Source organism: Dromiciops gliroides, chromosome 6 (assembly GCF_019393635.1).
Source record: "Dromiciops gliroides isolate mDroGli1 chromosome 6, mDroGli1.pri, whole genome shotgun sequence".
NCBI classification, from domain to species: Eukaryota; Metazoa; Chordata; class Mammalia; order Microbiotheria; family Microbiotheriidae; genus Dromiciops; species Dromiciops gliroides.
The window spans coordinates 126,113,813-126,134,357 of NC_057866.1; the positions used below are offsets into that span (position 1 = coordinate 126,113,813).

At 40.1% G+C, this 20,545-nt stretch overlaps 1 long non-coding RNA gene across 1 annotated transcript; it reads right to left on the minus strand.

Moving 5' to 3' along the window:
- Nucleotides 1-3,312: 3,312 nt before the first annotated feature.
- LOC122731023 lies at nt 3,313-17,325 on the minus strand. The gene is made up of 3 exons (XR_006353572.1): nt 17,025-17,325; nt 14,464-14,574; nt 3,313-3,446 (listed from the first exon to the last, which is right to left on the minus strand). It is a non-coding gene; the product is annotated as an uncharacterized LOC122731023 (long non-coding RNA).
- Nucleotides 17,326-20,545: the final 3,220 nt, after the last annotated feature.

The following is a 20,545-nucleotide window of genomic DNA, read 5'->3' on the forward strand; positions in this document are numbered from 1 at the left end:
AGTTATTGTGCTGTTCTTAGACACTGCCCTTTGTGGTTATATCTAATTTTGGACATAGGAGGTATTAGTGTGTTTACCTCAGCCAAGTCAAATATGTTTTCTGATATGTGTATGCCATGTAACTATACAATTAGAGACAATAATTGTATAGGCAGTAGTAGAAGCTGGAAGAAAAGAGTGATGTGAGTCTTTGTACCTTTTGAGTTTATACAAAAGCTGCTTTGATTTCTAAGGAGTGAAGCTCAGACAATCCCTTTTATTCTCCCTGGTAGGTAAACGTGTGCAACAAAAACCATTGTCTTCTACTAATAAATGGGAATCTGCCCCCTTACATGTTACTGCAGAATCATCTCCCCTCCCCCCCCCCAAAAAAAGGATCAGTAGTTTCTTCCCTCTCTTGTTTTCTCCTTTAACTTTCACTTCATTAGGAACTATGCTGACCCAAACATAAGCCATGCTTTTTTCTCTCTCCCAAATAAGGCTTGTATGAAAGTTGAGTGTGGTCTACAAGCTATGGTCTTTGGTTTTGTTTTTCCACCTTGTCTCTATGTATTTGTCTTTCAGATTTAGCTGTACAGCCTATATCCAGACCAGTCGGGGGTAAGGTTATCCAGAGAAACACTTCAGTTATTATTCAGGAGTAAGGAGAGAATCTTTAGCCTAGCTCAAGAATGAAACTACTTCTGCTCTGGCAAAATAAAACATATTACAGTCACTTGTTGATTTCAGACCACATGGCACAAATGATCCCAAACAGCATACTTGGCTTTAGAAGACATTTTCCCACTCAGTATGGGAATATGAACTAAAATTAGCAACATGCTAAGCCCAAAAAGGGCTGGGCTTGAAATAAGGAAGACCTAGGTTCTGAGCCCACCCCCTGCTACTTATTTACCTCTGTGAACCCTGGGTAAAGCAAGCAATGCCCTATGATTGATCTACCAAATCAGGGAGGGGTCGTAATGTGAATTAATTGAAGGAGTTCCCTACTTAGGGAAATTACCCATCTTTTGAGTCTTTGTATTTTAGAATTTAGATCTGTCTTATGTTCTGGGAATTTAAAGGACTTCAAACCAAATAATAAATCCCCTGTGCAGAAGCCACTGTTACCAGAAAGTTCTTGGGTTTCATCATTCTTTCTTCCTCTTCCTGGTCCTCTTTATCTCTTTTTAATCTTCCAAGATAATTTGAGTTGCACCTATAGAGACAATTGTTTTGATTTTTAAAGCAAGAAAGGTCTAGTTGTAAAACCCAGATATGGGCCAAAGCCTAACATTTGCCTCCTTGAAGGTCCTTCCAGCTTGTGTGGGGCTGTGGACTAAGCAAGAGAAGTGACAGGGTCTCCAGAGGTGCTGGCTGAGCAAAGAAAGCTGAGCCAGCCATTGGGCATTGACTTGTTACCTTTGGCTGGAGAATCCTTGCAAAACCAGAGTCAGCATTGTACTCTGTGGGATCATAGTGAACAGCCCTTTGTACCTAAGGGAAAACTCAAATTCTTGGAAGATTCTGCAAAAATCCTACTCTGCCCATGTAGAAATGTTCCAGGGGTATAACATCTTGAGTTCTCCAGTTGGCTTCCCTTGGCAGTGCTGAGGATTAACTCGATCTCTCTGACTTCATCTGTACAATGCAGAAGATAATTGTGCACTACCTCATCATAATATTGTGTGGCTTACTTAGTGACCAAAAATGTACTGAGAATAAGTTAGATGTGTGACTCCACAGTTTAGCTCTCACCCTTACATACTAGTGTTAGCTTCCAATAAATATAATTTGGTTGGTCTTATCCCTTAATTACGCTGTGAATTTCAAGGATCCAGAATTTCATTTGTGGGGGTCTCTCCTCTGCGGATGCAAATCACAAGCCAACCCCTATACGAGCCTTAGTAGATGGTTTTATAAAATGCTGTACCCTTCTTCCTTCCTCCCCCCCCCCCCAAAAAAAAAAAGAATGTATGCAATGGTCAACCTTCTGGTATTTTGTCTTTCCATTTATTTAGATTCTCTAAGCAACAGACACAGTCTGTATCCAGACCCATTCTCAGAGCCTTTTTAGCTTGCTACGGATCTTGGACTCTGCAGTCATGGCCTTTGAGGGCCCAAGATCTTCATCACATCATTATAAAGCATTAGAATAGGCCCTTAGGGAAGCAGTTCTATTCTGTATTATATATTTGATTCAGTTTATTGGTGCTCATCAATATCCTGCAACAAAATAATTTCCCCAGATTTTCTTTTCCTCTGTACCTTTTTTCCACCTGTGTAATTTTTTTTTTTGGCCCATTTGTGCACAACTTAATAGCAATTGTTAATGTTTGGATAACTAGAACTCACTATGAAATTAAAGGAATGGTGTTATACAGCATATTTTGAACTGTTTTATTGTTAGAAAACCTCATAAAATACTGACTCAGCAATTGCTAGCTATCTTACAGCCCTCATGACCTGCCTAGACAAATTTTGCCTTAGCTGCACATCTTCAGTCAGTATTGCATTTACCACTGGTGTGTGTTACAAGAACACATCCAGAAGTATCACATAATGTATAGTACTTTACTGCTCTTCACTCCCTCTCTTAAAGGTGGCAAAAGCATTTCTTCTCAGAAATCACGAATTTAGACCTGAAGAAATGCAAAACTCAATTGGCCAAATGGTGTTTTTGAAGGTATAAGGGGCTAAAAATCTAGCTATACTATCTAAAATCTAATGAGTGGTTGCCAATAAATTATAAGCTTTAACAAGAGTATTTAAGGGTTTAAGTATTTATTAAAGAGCATTAGGATCAGAGAGAAAGGTCAAAATCTAACTATTTCTAAGAGACCCTATCTGACCCACCATGGCCAGGTCAGGAACCGAAAGAAGAAAAACCTTTCCACCAGCATCTGCTTCCTACTTCGTGTCCTCCTCCCAGAAATGGGAGGCTCCTCAAGTTGATTGGCTGGTAACTTTGATAGACAGTACCCACGAGCAAACATCACTTCCTAACACCAAGGAACTGACTACATGGCTTGCCCTCAGACGCCTTCTCCTCATGGCGGAGCTTTCCTACAGTAGCTTTCCAGCCGGTGGCATCATTCCAATCGTTACAAAGGCCTATTCTGACCAATTCTAGGCTAGGCATTATGGGAAATGAAAAAGAAGAATGAGACATGTTTGTTGCCCACAAAGATATTTCTCATTTAGTTTGGGAGAGACACAGGCAAAGAAACACACACACACAATGTTTGGGTGAAATGGGTAGGTCCCAAGTTATTTGGGTATCCATTATGTCACAGGTATGAGCTTATACATTTCACTCTTGAGAAGGAAGGGCTCCTACTTCCTGGAATTTCTGTGGTATTGGCAGAATGAAATAGTAAAAGAGGAGATCAGTAGAGAAGTGTTTCTGGAGCAAAGGCATTCTCAGATACAAAAGGTCACTCTTCTCTGGAGTTCCCCATATCTACCTAGAGAGAGAGAAAGCTGTTAGGAGTGGGTTTGTCCTCAATCTCAGGCAATTTGCTTGACCTTTTTAAAAGGCTGGGTAGAGAGAGACAACTGAATTATTCTCATGCTGCCACAGGGTGGCCTGAGGTAAGGAACCAGGCCTCTACCTATTTTTACCTAGATGTAAAATGAGATAAGTGCTAGGTATATGTTGGCAGCTTGTATGATCCATGATTTTCCACTGACAGGCATTCTAGGAGCACGTTCGAGTTACTGAGAAGTCTGTATCAGTCTATTGTCTGAGGCTGGGGAAAGAAAATGAAGGCTAGTTACAGGACACTTGAGAAACCCGTGCAGCATTTTGACCCCCATCTCTGCTCTTCCTTCACATATCTTTAGGAAAGGCAGTAACCAAAAATAAGTAGAAGAATAGCATTTGATTTTCAGAGGGTGGAAGGTTCAATCATGTTTACTAAAGAGAATTTTTTTTTTAAGCTTGGGCCCTTAATGCCTCAACTTAAGAAAAAACAAAGCCCTCCCTGTCTCTCTACCTACTCTCCTTTGACCCCTGACTTTAACCTTGACTTTTTTTTTTTCCAGTGAGGCAATTGGGGTTAAGTGACTTGCCCAGAGTCACACAGCTAGTAAGTATTAAGTGTCTGAGGCCGGATTTGAACTCAGGTACTCCTGACTCCAGGGCCGGTGCTCTATCCACTGCGCCACCTAGCTGCCCCTAACCTTGACTTTTTAACACATGAATTTCATAAAATCCTTGCTGTCCTCCCTCATCGCCTCAAAGCCTTACTATAGGTCCAAAAAAACCCCTCTCCATTTTGTCAAAAGCTAACCTTTTCTTCACAGCATGACTAATGCAGAAATAGGTTTGATGTGATTGCACATCTATAACCTATATCAGATTGCTTGCTGTCTTGGGGAGGGGGAAGGGAGGGAGAAAAATTTGAAACTAGAAATCTTATAAAAACAAATGTTGAAAACTGTCTCTACATGTAACTAGAAAATAATAAAATAGTTTTATGATAAAAAAACAACAAAAAAGCTAACCTTTTCATACCATTTCTCCTACCAATTTCAGAACTTTGCTTAATTGTCTATGCACAGTGCCTATTATATAGTAAGCATTTAAGATATTTTTGTTGCCTTGCAAGGCTTTCCCCCTTAGTGGAAATAAGCACAATATAGTGGAAAGAGTGGACTTAAAAACAGATCCAGGTTTGAATCTTAGCTCAGCTCTTTGCTACTTGTTTTTTGTTTGTTTGTTTTTTTGTGGGGCAATGAGGGTTAAGTGATTTGTCCTGTGTCACACAGCTAGTAAGTGTGGATTTGAACTCAGGTCCTTCTGAATCCAGGGCTGGTGCTTTATCCACTCCGCCACCTAGCTGTTCCTACTTAAGTGACCCTGGCAAGTCACTTAACTATCTGGGCCTCAGTTTCCTCATAGTTAAAATAAGAGGGTTATACATGATGACCTCTTAGCATATCTGATCCCATAAAACTCAAACTTGACACTAGCTAAATAAAGATAAAAGCTTCTTTGGCATAGAAAAAGAAGGGGAGCCCCAATTATGTACAGCCTCCTTTTTCTCTCAGGGTTCTGGGGCCAAAATCACTGTCTGCTGCCTTTTGTTTAGGCAACAAAGTGCTTTGTAAACCATAAGATGGAATGGAATAGGGACTGAACCTGTGATTTCTTTGCTATATTGGAATATATTGGAACTCTCCTGTGAGGAAATGCCTACCAGGTACAGGTCTGAACCTTCTCTGTAACCTATATAGGTTAGCCTTAAGAGAGTGAAGTGATTTGCCTGATGATAGCCAACATATACTGGAGTTGGGATTGAAACCCAGAGTTTCCTGATTGAGACCAGCTTTCTATCCACTGGCCATACTGACCCTTGAAATCATAAAAAGCTTGGTAAATTTGAAGATTTTTTTTTTAGTTTTTGTCTCCCTGGTAGAAATAGGTTGGGCCTAAAGGTTTATTGAACAGTTCTTGAGTCAGTAAAAAAACAACTCATCTCTCTACCAGCTTTATATAGTCCAACTGCAGAAGCCCAAAACATGCCATCATCTGAACTGGTATCTCCCCCCAAATTATCTCCTCTTCCTAGCATCCTTATTGCTCTCACGGGTACCACCATCTTCCCAGTTAACTGGACTGGAAACTGAAATGTCATCTTCAGCTCTTCACTCTCAAGCCCCCTACCACCGTCACCACCACCACCAGCCCACATACAATTTGTTGTCAAGTCCTATCCATTCAATCTTCACAAAGTCTCTTGTAGCATCTGTAACGATTGGAATAACGCCACCTGCTGGAGACTTACTGTAGAAGAGTTCTGCCCATGAAGCGAAGGTCTTTGAGGGCAAGACCAGGAGTCTTTTCTTCAGGAGTCAGGAAGTGACGCGGACTAGTGGGAGGAGGAAGGAAGAGACTGGCGCTCAGTCTCGCGCTTTTTCCTTTGGACTCTGGTGGAGAGCGGAGCTAGAAATGTGCTCTCCCTTTAATAGATAGGAATCTAGGCCTTTTTCTCTCTCTTTACCAAATTCTTATTCTCCTTAATAAATGCTTAAAAGTTTAACTCTTGCTAAAGCTTATAATTTATTGGTGACCACTCATTAGATATTTTAGACAGTTTAGCTAGAATTTTAGCCCTTAACAGATGGCTGACCACGAAGAGGAAAGCTAAACCTCAGTCTTCTGATCTTCTGGTTGGGTAAGGCATTTTCTCTACCCTCTCCCTTTAACTGCCAAGTACTGGCGTACTGGCTGTGTTTTCCCTTTAAATTTTTTCGAATGGACCTTTTAAACTCCCTAATTACCCTATTTTTGATTTTAGTCTGTTTAACCAGACAAATGGGAGATAAGATCATGTTAATGCTTTGTTTTTGTGGATTTTCTATTTTTCTTTTTATTTTTGTTAAAAGAGCCAGCAACTTACTCACACAAGGAAATATCTCTCCCTCTCCCAACCATGCTTTTTCAGAGAAACCTGAAGAGATTCCCGCAGCTTTTCCCAGTTCTAACAGTAATTGTTGCTTTAATTTTGCATGCCTGGAGGCAATGACCCACCCTCTAGAAGCTTTTAATCCCCTAGCTCCTGGAGGCAAAGTGGGGGAAGAGGAATCCAGGCCTGAGTTCAAAATCAAGTCTGATTCAAATTGCTCTGGTCCCTCCCCTCCTCTCCAGACCCCACCCTCTACTCCTCCCATGGCCAAGCCCATAGCTTCCCCTGCCTGGGAAGTCCAGAGATCTGCTGCGCATGCTCAACTTTTTCTACCTGCATTTGCAGCTTCAGGCTCAGCCCTTCCCCGGCCTGGCTGTGCTTTTGAGACAATCTTAGAAAACTCTTTAAATTCCAGATATGCTCGTTTTGTTCATAATTTTGCTAACCTGCTTTTGTCTTTAATTAGTAATCTTATAAAGCATTTGTATGGTGAAAAGCCCGACAGACAATATAGAGGGGTTAAAGAAGAAAAACTTAAGCTGAATAAGAATGACAATCAACATAGTTCAAGACTCTGCTTCTTTTGCCATGGAAGGGTATATATTTTACAGAAATGTAGAAGTAAGCAGCAAGGTATTGATATGAGTATTGGGGATTTTAGATATCGGAATCAAAAGTGTTCTGAATTCACTCAGAGTAATAGTATCAGTTCAGAGGTTACATAGGATTTCTGTGCTATTATATATACATTTTGAAATTAATGGTATGGGTTTATTTTCATAGAGATTTTCATGCTTTTGAGATTGTGTCTTATACTTAGTTTCTAAAACAAGGAGAATATTTGTAAAAGCTTTTTATAGTCATGTGATCAAGTTTATATTTTATAATACTCTTATTGATATTAAGTTCATATTCATTTAGATTTCCTTAGTTTGAATTTCACTGTATTTTATTGTTCCATGTGTATTTTCTTCTATTCATTTGTCTATCTAATTTTGAAACATTGCAAGATGGTTTTGATTTTATTATACAATGTTAATTCTAGGAGTATTGTGCTCCCATATTCTGAGTTGTTTGTTTTTGTTATTTTTTCTCAACTGATTATTTGATCAAACTCTTTAAAGCATTTCCCTGGCAAATTGTTTGCCATGGCAAGTGTAAATTGATTCTAGAAGTATTATTTTTGATAAGCATATTCCAAAAAAAAAAAAAAAAGAGGGGAACATTTGTAAAAGTTTTCTTTGAGATTGTGTTGTGCTTTAACTTGTATTTAAATATGTTCAGATTTTTCAAAAAAGTAATTGTATACTAAGTTAAAAAAAAAGGGGTATTATTTGAAATTGTTGCATAATTATATATTGTGTTCTGAGTCAAGATGTATTCACATTTTTTGCAATCATTTATTATCCTCAATTTTTAAATCCATATGAGACTTGGATTATGGGAATTTATCATTTAAGACATTAATTGCCTTTATTCTGAGTTATCAGATGCCAGTTGGCCAAGATGCCATCCAATCACAAGAGAAATATATGCAAGAGCAGACACTGAACTGTCACATGAGGGGAGACATGCATGAAGTCAAGGTATGGCCGAGGGAACGGCTTTTGACTAATGTTGAGGTTGGATTCTCTTGGTTTAATATTTTATTTTATTTTTCCCCACAATATTGTACAGATGGCTGGAAGTATTCATCCCACCCATCTCACTTCTACACCTGGCTTCTATGCCCCCTCCTATATGCCTGATGCCATGGACATCTCAATCCCATGCATCTGATTAAGTCTGACTCAGTTTCCTCCAATATGTTTGGTGGCATGGACATATATTCCATCCACCTATTTTAAGCCTGGCATACTGTATGGGCAATATATATTGCTCAAGTGTGGGAATGCTCATATCCCATCATTTCTCTGTTCTTTTATGGTAACCCCCATAATTATCTCAGGTGTCATGATAAATAACAGTGTTGAATTTGGCCTTGACACCTGTTACCAATTATATTAGATTTTCTAATTTCTCATAATGGCATGAGGATAATTAGGCAGATGATGCAAAAAGTGATGAAACAAAGATAAAAATTATTTTTAAAAATTAATATCGCAGCAATTGTCTTCTCAAATACCCTCCATAAGGGGGGACTATAGTAATATTATAATTTTAAAGAATGGTTCAATTTTTGTTTTATTATATGTTTCATGTGTAACAACCAAGATTCTGAATTCCCTTAGACATGTTTTTGAGAACTTTCATTGTTTGATTTGATTATTGACAAAGCTATTTTAAAGTTGTGTTAAGCTCAATTTTGTAGGAAATTTTCCTGGCTGATTACCAGCATCCACACATCAACCCCTGAAAAGACTTCCATTCCACGACTACACCTAGAGGACATCTGAGAAAAGACTTTCAGAGACTTTAAATGAACAGTTTTGATTTGTTGTTTTTGTTGTTTTTTTCTCTTTCTGTTATAATATACACCATCTGTAACATGTACTCTCTGCAGAGGCCCTCCCTTTGCAAGACTAATGTCAAAGCGTCGGTTCATGAGGACAAAAAAAAAAATCGCCCCTCTGGACAAAACTTTCCTCTCTTCCTTTTCTATATTGTTGTTCACATATTATTAGTTAGCAATAGTTATTATATTCTTTTTACTGTTCCGTCAAGGAAACATTTTGTTTCTTGAGGAACAACAGGGGGGACTGTAACGATTGGAATAACGCCACCTGCTGGAGACTTACTGTAGAAGAGTTCTGCCCATGAAGCGAAGGTCTTTGAGGGCAAGACCAGGAGTCTTTTCTTCAGGAGTCAGGAAGTGACGCGGACTAGTGGGAGGAGGAAGGAAGAGACTGGCGCTCAGTCTCGCGCTTTTTCCTTTGGACTCTGGTGGAGAGCGGAGCTAGAAATGTGCTCTCCCTTTAATAGATAGGAATCTAGGCCTTTTTCTCTCTCTTTACCAAATTCTTATTCTCCTTAATAAATGCTTAAAAGTTTAACTCTTGCTAAAGCTTATAATTTATTGGTGACCACTCATTAGATATTTTAGACAGTTTAGCTAGAATTTTAGCCCTTAACACATCCTCTTTGAGAGACACAGCTGCACAGTGATACAGGCCCTCATCACCTCAAGCCTGCACTATTTTTTAATTAGCATTTTATTTTTTTCCAATTACATGTAAAGATAGTTTTCAACATTTTTTTTTTTTGCGCGGGGCAAGGGGGGTTAAGTGACTTGCCCAGGGTCACACAGCTAGTGTCAAGTGTCTGAGTCTGGATTTGAACTCAAGTCCCCCTGAATTCAGGGCTGGTGTTCTATCCATTGCACCATCTAGCTGCCCCTCAACATTCTTTTTTGATAAAATTTCAAGTTCCAAATTTCTTCTCCCTCCCTCAAGCTTTCACTGTTGCAATAGCTTTTGATCGGCCTTTCAGCCTAAAGTCTTCCCTCATTACAATTCATCCTCCACTCCCCTGCCTAAGTGTTCTGTCACCAACATTAACTCCTCCTGACCCCCTCCCAACCCACCCACACCCCACAATCAATAAATTCGAATGGCTCTATAATACTTCCAGGAAAAATTAGAAAATCCTGTTTGGCTTTTAAAACTTTTCATAATCTGGCCCCTTTTTACTCATAATCTCCTTAAAATTTGCTCCATTCATTTTCTACAGTCTAGTGATACTGGCCTCCTTGTCCTTAGGACAAGACTTCCATCTCCCAACTCTGAGCATTCTCACTGGCTGTCCCCTCCTATACCTGGATTCTAAATTTAGTTGTCAAATTGTACAGAGAAGTTGTCTCCCTCATTTCCTGTCTAAGGTATCTATTGCTTTCTGGTCATGATTTTGTTTCTCAAAGCTATTAGAGATCTAGCCTGCCCTAGAATTTAGGGTAACCATATAACCAGGGCCCACAGTAATTAATTTACAAGCAAAGAAAAAGTAATTGGAATAGTATCCCCTCCTCACTCTCCAAGTTGGTCTCTCTATTGGCACTGCCCTACTAAAGGTTACTGATGACTTGTTCTAAAAAGTAAAGTATTTCTCAGAATTTTGGCCTGCTTGACTTCTCTGTAGCATTTAATAGTTGACCACTGCCTCCTTCTTAAAATTTCCCCCTTATACTATGCTGGCTCTTCTCTTACCTTTATGTCCATTTCTGTCTCGGTCATTGCTTCCTTTTCTTGCTCCTGCTCCATAGGTCTGCTCTGATGTTTTATTTGTGGGTCTTTTCTGTTCTATATATTCTCTCCTCAATGACCTTATCCACTCCCATGACTTCAGCGCAGATGATTCCCAAGTCTACATCTCCAGCCTCAACCTGTTAATCAGTCAACGGTTTCCACATTTCCAACTGCCTGATAGATATCTCCATGTGGGTGCCTTGATAATGCCTTAAACTCAATGCATCTAAAACCAAACTCCATTTTCCCTTCTGAAACCAAGCTTCATTACTTCCCTTTTTTCGTTTTGACACCCCTTTCTAGTTACTCAAGCCTCAAACTTGGGAGTCATTTTTGACTCCTCCTACTTCCTGCCTATTCTCCTACCCCCATCCAATCTGTCATCACGCTGATAGCTCTAAACACCACCATTCCATTCTTATGACTACCAGCTTAGTTCAGGCTTTCATCTCTCCGTGACTACTGCATTGGTTTCTTAGCTATTCTCTCTGTCTCCTAAAATCTACCTGCTAGTTCACTCTTAAATTGCAGCTCTAATCATGTCAGACTCCTTTTCAAGAAGTTTCAGTGGCTCATCATTGCCTGCCAAATAATTGCAGTTTCAATTAATTCAGCAAGTAATTGTCTACTATTCCCAAACTCCTTAGCCCAGCATTCAAAATTCCTCAATAGTGGATAAAGCACTGGATTCAAGAGAACCTGAGTTCAAATCTGGCCTCAGACACTTGACACTTACTAGCTGTGTGACCTTGAGCAAGTCACTTAATCCTCATTGCCCCCCACACACACACACACACAAAATTCCTCAATAATATGGCTCCAACCTACCTTTCTATCATTGCCTTGTACCACTCCCTAATGTACTCAGTATTCCAGCCAGACTGGGCTACTTGTTATTCTCCAAATATACCTTGTGTTTCTCTGAGTCTTCCCTTTATGAAGATTCTCCTGATCCTACATATGTAACCTCCCGCTTTGTTACATCTTTAACACTTTGTGCCTCTTTTATGGTCCCAATATTCTGCCCTTTTTAAAATTATTTGTATCTTGTCTTATCTTTCCTGTTAGAGAAAGTAGGAGAGCAAGGGCTTCATCTTTTTTTCCTTTTTAAATAGAAATTGTTTTTATTTTGTTTTGTTTTGTTTCTCAGGGCAATGAGAGTTAAGTGACTTGCCAGGGTCACACAGCTAGTACGTGTCAAGTGTCTGAGGTCAAATTTGAACTCAAGTCCTCCTGAATCCAGGACCAGTGCTTTATCCACTATGCCACCTAGCTTCCCCCTTTTTTCTTTTTTAAAAAGTTATGACTGGGGGCAGCTAGATGGTGCAGTGGTTAAAGCGCTGGCCCTGGAGTCAGGAGGACCTGAGTTCAAATCCAGCCTCAGACACTTAACACTTACTAGCTGTGTGACCCTGGGCAAGTCACTTAACCCCCATTGCCCCGCAAAAAAAAAAAAAAGTTATGACTTTTTTGCTTTTCCATCATATTTATTTCTGAATTTAACCCTTTTTCCTACATCCCTCCACAGCAAACTTTCCCTTGTAGCAAAGATTAAAAGAGGAAAAAAAAAAACAATTCAGCAAAACTAATCAAACCATTGACTACTTCTGACAGTATATGCAGTAATCTCTCCCTAGCTCTAAGGGAAGAAGATGCATTTCCTTAACTCTCTTCCAAGCTAGGCCATTATAATTACAGTTTTCAGGTCATTCCATTGTTCTTTCCATTTACCTTGTTGTTTTTCTGGTTCTACTTAATTTCACTCCCCATCAGATAAATCTTCCTCTGTTTCTCTGAATTCTCCATATTCATAATTTCTTACAATACAATAATATTCATGTACCAAGGTTTGTTTAGTCATTTTCGAATCCATGGCCACCCACTTGGTTTAAGGACTTCATCTTACTTAGCACAAATCAGAATGGCTTACAAGCAGCAAGTACTCAAATGCTAACTTGATTTGAAAGAGGAAGTTTCCAAATTCCAGGGTGCTGGATTTGTAGTTAGAAGTCCTGAAATTGAATCTAAGCTCCTATACTACTTGCTACCTGTGTGGCCTTGGGTAAGTCATTTAATGTCACTGAACTTCAATTCTCCCTTTTTTCCCCCCCCAGATAAGCCCTGCCACAGAAACCCTATAATCTATAGAGCTGGAAAGATGAACCTTATTTTCTCCCTCTGATATAGCTTTCTTTCAATTTTGTGCTTATGGAAGTGTGAAGACTCATATCTTGAGAGTACAAAGTTCTGGGATATAGTAATGAGAAGGATGAGCCTTGGAAAGAGAGAAGCACTTCATCTTTAATTCCCACAAATGGAAAAAGCACTATTATTTTGTTGTTGTTCAGTTGTTTTTTAGTCATGTCCAATTCTTCGTGACTCCTTTTGGAGTTTTCTTGGCAAAGACACTGGAGTGGTATGCCATTTATTTCTCCCTCTTATTTTATAGATGAGGAAACGGGGCAAAAAGGGTTAAGTGATTTTTTTAAAGTAATAGCTATTGCTATAGCTGCCAGTTTGGGTAGCATATTTTAATTTATTTATATTATATACTATTAAAGGATTGACCACGAGAATCCCTCACTTCTCATGGTCTCAGGGCTTATGGTAGAGAAAGCAGGGAGAGAACTTCAGCATGAAAGTTAGCTGGAGCTGGAGAAGAGGCCAAGGAGACCCAGGAGAGTTCAGAAGACCTACATTCCAGAGAGCCAAGAGCACCAAAAGTGGTCCTGTCTTCTTCCCAGCATTTGTATCCTCTTTCAATAGAGATGGGTCATTATATATTGATCTAAGCTCATTGGTGAGCATCATTCAATTCCATTGGTTGTAATTCTTTTGGGATGACTTGTGATCAATTTGACCCCAAATTCCATCCCACATCAACATGATTTGAAGGTGGTCTAAATTAAAATGAACTCTACAGATGGCATCTGGAAAAAGACCCTTGCTCAAGTTGCTTAAGGCAAAGTCCATTATCTAAGTGTGGTTTGATTCCACTGACAAAAGAGTCCTCCATTTGTCCCAGATGAGATCTAAAGTTTTTCAAGAACTGAACTTTCTAGAGTGGGGGTGAGGAGGAAGCACTGAGAAACTGATCCCTGGGTCTCCCAAGAAATCCATTATTAATAATTATTTTCTCACAGTGACTTGCCCAAGGTTACACAGCTAGTAACTGTCTGAGTCTGGATTTGAAGTCAGGAAGAGGAGTCTTCCTAACCTTTAGCAACCAGGAAACTTGGATTCTAGTGCTAGATCAGACCCAGCTAATTGTGTGATCATAGGCAACTCACTTCCTTTTTGTTTTTGTTTTTGTTGGTTTTGCAGGGCATTGAGGGTTAAGTGACTTGCCCAAGGTCACACAGCTAGTAAGTGTCAAGTGTCTGAGGCCAAATTTGAACTCAGGTCCCCCTGAATCTAGGGCCAGTGCTTTATCCACTGCACCACCTAGCTGCCTCCACTTCCTTTCTTGTGTCCTCAGTTTTCTTATCTGCCATATAAGGGGATTGGGGTAGGCAATTTCCCGAAATTCCTTTTTGAGCTAAAATTCTAGTAGTCAGATGAGGAAGTCATCTTCCACATTTCCTATCTAAGCTTCTTGTGATTTAATTTCTCAAGGCTCTTTAGCCTGCCCTGGAATTTAGGGAATCAGGGTTCACAGTCACTAGTACATAAGCCTCTCACACCACTGATGGTAGCAGCAAGGGGCACGTAGTATTAGAGCATGATGTCCTTCCATTCTGCAAATCTCCAAAGATTAAAGCTTCTAACAAAGCTCCCGAATTCTTGCTTATATTCATCGGAGATATCAGCATCAACCCAGAGGCCTGTGTTTCTATTTTCAGATAATTAACTTCTTTCATGCTGTTGAATTTTATAAATTTACTACCCACCGTGCCCTATAGGTCTCCTTTCATTTGTCCTAGAAGTTGTTCTTAAATTCGGAGGGCTGCTGGTCCTAGAACCCCAGTGACACAGGACTCAGGATAAATCAGAAGTTTCTCCTGTGAGAAGCAAAACCAAAGATGACCAGATAAGAGGGCAGACATATTGAAGAATCAAGGGACTATTAAAGTTTAGATTGACCAACTAGATATCAGGACAGAGTTACCTAAGAAGTAAGGGGAGATAAAATTCTATAGTAGGAAAGTCAGTTAGGCCTGGTTACTACCTAACTGGAGCCAGGAGACAGGGATAACCCCAAAGGTCAGGACCATCATTTCCAAAAAAAAATCCACCTCGGCCCTCAGGAATATGACAACATGCAAGCTTTCCCCACCCCACCCCAAAAGGGAAGTTTCCGGTTTTCAGGTGGACACCCCATCTATCCTCTATCAGAGCTTTTGCCTTATGATGTGTAAAATTAAATGTGTGGTTGCCTTATTTCTATCCCGAGTGTAGGGAAAATTAGCTAGGGTTTACTTATAAATTAGAAGCTTTAGCACCAGTTTGGGGCATTAAGCATTTATTAAAGCATACCAAGTATTAGTAAAAAGAGAACACCTGGGTCAGAAAGTTAAGAAAAAGCCTATTTAGCTTAAAGTTCCAGTCTGTCTTGGTTCTTCCTCAAGTCCTCTGCCACTAGCCATTTTAATTCGAATTGGACTGTGTACCAGAGTATAATTCTTCACTGAGGAATACCTAAGGACCCCCATCTTTCACCTCCCCACCACCATGACACCCAGGATTTGATAAATAATAATTCCCATCTGGATAGAACTTTCCAGTTTGCAGAATGCTTTCCTCACAACAGCCCTGTGAAATAAAGGGAATGGCTGCCCTCAATTTATTTTACAAATCAGGAAACAGGATCTGATATTCAGAAACTTCCTCGTGGTTACATTGCTAGTAAGGGTGGCAGGATTAGTAATGGCCAGACAGGTCTTTAGCCTCCAGGGCCAACACTTTTCCCAGCATCACAAACTGATTCCCTGGTCACTACCCATGTTCAAATGGATCAGTGATCTCAATGATGAGGTCATGCCTTCCCTTCATCAATATCAAAGGCCAACGTGCCTTTGCAACTCCTGGTCCATAAGTACACCACTGTACCAGGGGCTGTCCTAGAGTTCTCTTGACACTGTGAAGATGAGAATGGAGTACATGGGTGTCCCCTGACTATCTCTCGATCTCAAATGCCACCTGTCCATATGCTTTTTTTTTTTCATATGCATTTCTTTGGCAGCCTTTATACAGCTTTTCCTTTATAATCCCTTTTTAAAAAAATTTTTTTAAGTGAGGCAATTGGGGTTAAGTGACTTGCCCAGGGTCACACAGCTAGTAAGTGTTAAGTGTCTGAGGCCGGATTTGAACTCAGGCACTCCTGAATCCAGGGCCGGTGCTCTATCCACTGCGCCACCTAGCTGCCCTCGATAATCCCTTGTTTTTAATGAATAGCATCCCGATCATGCCAGCTATGAACCAACTGCCTCATGACCCTGTTAGTGATCACTACCCACATAATTTTATACATTATAACTTTCCTTCCAAACTATTATGCCTTATTGCATTTTAAAAGGGGATTCTCCTTTTAAAGACCTTGAAATTTTTCATTGTCCTTCTCTGTACTTTTCGCTTCTCTGATCTGTCTTTGGAGTGGGATAAGAGGTATGGGTGCATTTCTTTAGCCCTGGTTGCCAGGGAGACTGAGGCTAGCAGATTACTTGAGTTCAGGAGTTCTGAGCACACAGTAGGTACTATATTAAGTGCATATTCCTGACCTTCTCACTATGCATGTTAACAAACTCTGCTTATTTTCAAAATGTTGGTTTATTGATAAGATCAGAAATCATTTTTGGCATAGGGTTCCATATTAAAAACTGGTTGGTAGAGATCCTTGAAGGGAGTGGCAAACCCTGAAGTAAAGCACTTGTAGTAACTAGTCTAAAAATGTCTAAGTCCAACTTCTATTCATGACTCAGAGTTTTCCCCAAACTTGACTTCCTTCTTATGAAACTCAAAACTTCAACTGCAATTGAAAAAAACAAAAACAAACCCCAAACTGGAGACTGGTGAGGCTGCCACATCTGCTACATGACTTGTCTGTTGAAGGGAGCAAGATCATTATTCATGATAATTCAGATTCATATAATGTTTTGACCATGCTCTGCCTCCTTTTAGCATCTTCCCCTCCCACATTCCCTGTTAGAATCTGCTCTTTTTAATCATCTGGCTCCTAAGCACTTTGGGCCAAATCAGAACTTGCTATCTCACCTTGGTTCAGACTATAGAGAATGCCCTTGCTACTATGCCCTAAGGAAAGCGCCCCAATCCTTAGACTCTAGTCCGGTTTATAACAGAAATCTCTTCGATAGTTTTTTATCTGTGGTCGACAAAGTCAGATTAAGTAGCAGAAATGGGAAAGGGGGAATAGGTAGATGGAAAGAAATGAAAGCTGGTTCATTTTTCTCCATAATCTTAAAGCTGTCTTAGACTATTTCAATATCTGCATTACCTTAGCATAACACTCTTCCCATTTCACATTGGACTCTGACACCTCACAGACTTGGCTCCTCTTTTGCATATAATCATAGAATTATCCTGGACCATCTTGACCTTTGTCTTGCCACTGGACTCTGTTGACTCTGGAGGAGAGAGCAAGGCTGATGACTTTGGGCAGCTCTGATGATATCTTGCTAGTGATGTCGTTGGTCCTCTTCTAGAAGGAAGGACAAACAACAAGAATAGATGTAGAAGGACCATTTTCATGACTTACAAGGACCCCAAGTGAAATTGAACTAAGAGGGTTCTGGCATTAGGGCATCATCGGTAGATGAGATGAGATGGCCTTGTGGCTCACATCAGCTTTGAGGTGGGAATAGGGCACAAAGGCTGAATAATCAGGTGACCAGACACTGAGTCATTCTGGGGAGTCCTCTCAGTGGGGCAGGGAGCAGTCTCCATCTTACACTGAGCAATTAACTCTCTGGGTGCTGGGTGATGCAAGGACAGTAAAGAAAGCTCCAAGTCCAGCATTTTCTAGTTGTTATTGACTGTCTTACAGAAGATGGATTGATGGAATAATAAGACTGAACTCCCCAAAGTGCAAGTGTGACCATGTCATTCCCTTCTTAGATAATAAGGTATAGTGGCTTCCCATCACTTCTAGGATCAGATGTAAAACCCTCTGTTTGGCTTTCAAAGCCCTTCATAAAAGACCCCGCCCTCCCCTACTTTTCCAGTCTTCCTCATCACCTCCATATACTCTGCAATCTGATGACTCTGGCCTCTTCTGACTATGGATATTTTTGCTGGCTATCCCAAATACCTGGAATTCTTTCCCTCTTCATTTCCATTTCCTGAATTTCCTGACTTTCTTCAAGTCCCACCTTCTACAACTAGCCTTTCCCAACCCCACCTTCCCTCAGTTGATTATTGCCAATCTCTCTAGTATAGGTATATATCTTTTGTAGATAGCTGTTTGCCTGTTGTCTCCCCCTTTAGACTGAGAGCTCCTTGAAAGTAAGGATTGTCTTGGAGCAGTGAGGGTTAAGTGACTTGCCCAGGGTCACACAGCTAGTGTCAAGTGTGTGAGGCTGGATTTGAACTCAGGTCCTCCTGAATCCAGGGCTGATGCTTTGTTCACTGTACCACCTAGCTGCCCCAGAAAGTAAGGATTGTCTTTGACCTTTCTTGTATCCCCAGTGCCTTACCACACAGTCTGGCACATGGTAGATACTTAATAAATGTTTGTTCACTTCCTGCCTGAATGAAAGTGAACCAGCTCAGTGCATTCGGCAACTAGGAACAGTTTTCAGTAATTAGGGACCATGCACTGAAAGTTAAGAGAGAGCAAAATGGAGCTAGTGTCCGTGCAAGAGAAAGAATACTGCCCTAAAGGGAGTGGAAAACCACCACATCATCTCTGACCCAGAGGTTCTGTTTATAGAGATTCCAATTCCACTGAGATTGGACCCAAGCCTCCTCCACCAAGGAACTGGAGGGGATGCAGGAGAAGTTCAAACAGACATATGATGAGTCACCAAAGCAATGGCACTGAGGGTTTGGTCTAATGGAAACAGGGCTGAGAGATGCTTTTTAGAAACTGAGTGCCATAGGTTGGGAAAGCCTTCTGAGAACTTTTGTTGATATTCCAGTAATCTATTAGAGCCTCTGGCTGGGGACCGCCCTATGTGCCTTTTTAGGTGTTTGAGATAGGGAGTTATTCACACATGGACCCAATAAAGATGAATTTACATCTTAGCCAGCTCCCTATTGGGATCTGCACAGAATAGGGTGAAGTTCTTAAAGACTGGATTTATGCCCTCCCAACCACCCACAGCCTGTCACACCCTATGATTAGCTTGTTTTCTGGGTAGAGCCCCAGCATAATAGCTTTAGACTTTAGCTATGGATCTTCCTGCTATACAACTATACCAGTGTGGGCTCATCAGTTGATGAAATGTAAGGTCAGGATGGGAGGTCAGGGAAAGTTGTGGCTTTGGCAAATTCTGCCGTCAGTGTGACTAGGAAAGGGCTGCCCTGTCAGATGGGTTGAGGACAATGACACCCTCTCCAATATGATATTTGTGATGGTACCGTGAGTGTTTAATTCATATTAAGTGATAATGAAAAACAAACAAAAAAATCTAAAATGTAACCTGCGAGTTATTTCATAAAGTCAAGAAATGACATCTATCCATCCTTTTATAGTTACAAAATGCTTTCATATCCATGCTCTCATTTAATCCTCTCAATAACCTTGAGAGTCAGTTAGAGCAGATATTCCCACTCTATAGATGAGGAAATTGAGGCTCACATAGGTAAAGTGATTTGCTCAAGATGGTACAGCTAATCTCAAAGCCAGAACTGAATTGTTGGCTTTCAGAATCTGAATTCAATGTTATCTCCATTACACTAACACAGTCTTTATGATGGTTTCTGTCAGGAGGTAGGGAAAGTAAAGACCTAACCAGAAAAATATAGTTATTCAAATGAGATTGAAATAAATTTTAATTGAAATAGTATTGCTTTTACATTGTTCTTCCAAAAACAAAGACTCTCTATTATGAGGAATTCCACCCCCACCCAAAATGACAGGCCTAAAGAGCCAGTTAATAATGTACACAGACCTTGTTCTTCATCCTCCCTCTTCTGTGTCCCAGTAGGGACAATTCCCTAGAAATTGGTGAAGGAGTAGTGAATAGTTTGATCCAGTTTAACTTTTCAGACTCCTTATCTTAGCTCACTCGACTTTGCTCCTTATGTATGGTTGTCCTCAGCTTTCATCTTTATCAGTGAAACCTTAAGGCAAGCCTTACCATGAATAATGGCAATGGTGACTTTTATATTTTGCTTTAATGTTTGCAAATGATTGTTTATAGATGTACGTACATGCGCATGCATATGCATATACAGGTAACATATATGTGTGTGTATATATTTAGCCAAAGATATATACACAGATGTATATATAGGTATAGTATATATATGTATATATATACATATATACAAAGTTATATACATACATTCAAACGAATCTTCACAACAGCCTTGTTGGGGTATCATCTCCATCTTATAAATGCTTAGAGAGGCTGACTTGCTCAGAATCACACAAGTGATGTTCAGACTGAGGTCTTTCCCCTCTTTAAGCTGTCAGTCATCCTGCCATTGAGTGACTAATTTTCCTTACCTATAGACCTCACAAAGCGCTTAAGTTAGTGTCTCTGTTATAGGTATGCCATGTATTATTTTGCATTGTAGTTATATGTATGTCATGCCCATAAATCCCACAACTCAGTCTAAAGCGTCTTCTTTCCTGTTCTAGGGGCTTTGCATGGAAGTAGTACTTTTAAAATACACCATGAATTCATTAATCAACGAACAAATCAGTGGTGGGGAAGGGAGGGAGGGAGAGCAAGGGCAAGTCGTGAAAACTAGTGCTACTACCACGTCAGCACGGTACTTTAAAAAAAAATTACTGATTAGGTAATTAGGTGATAATGAGAAAGGAGGTTGGCAGCTTGATAAAAATGC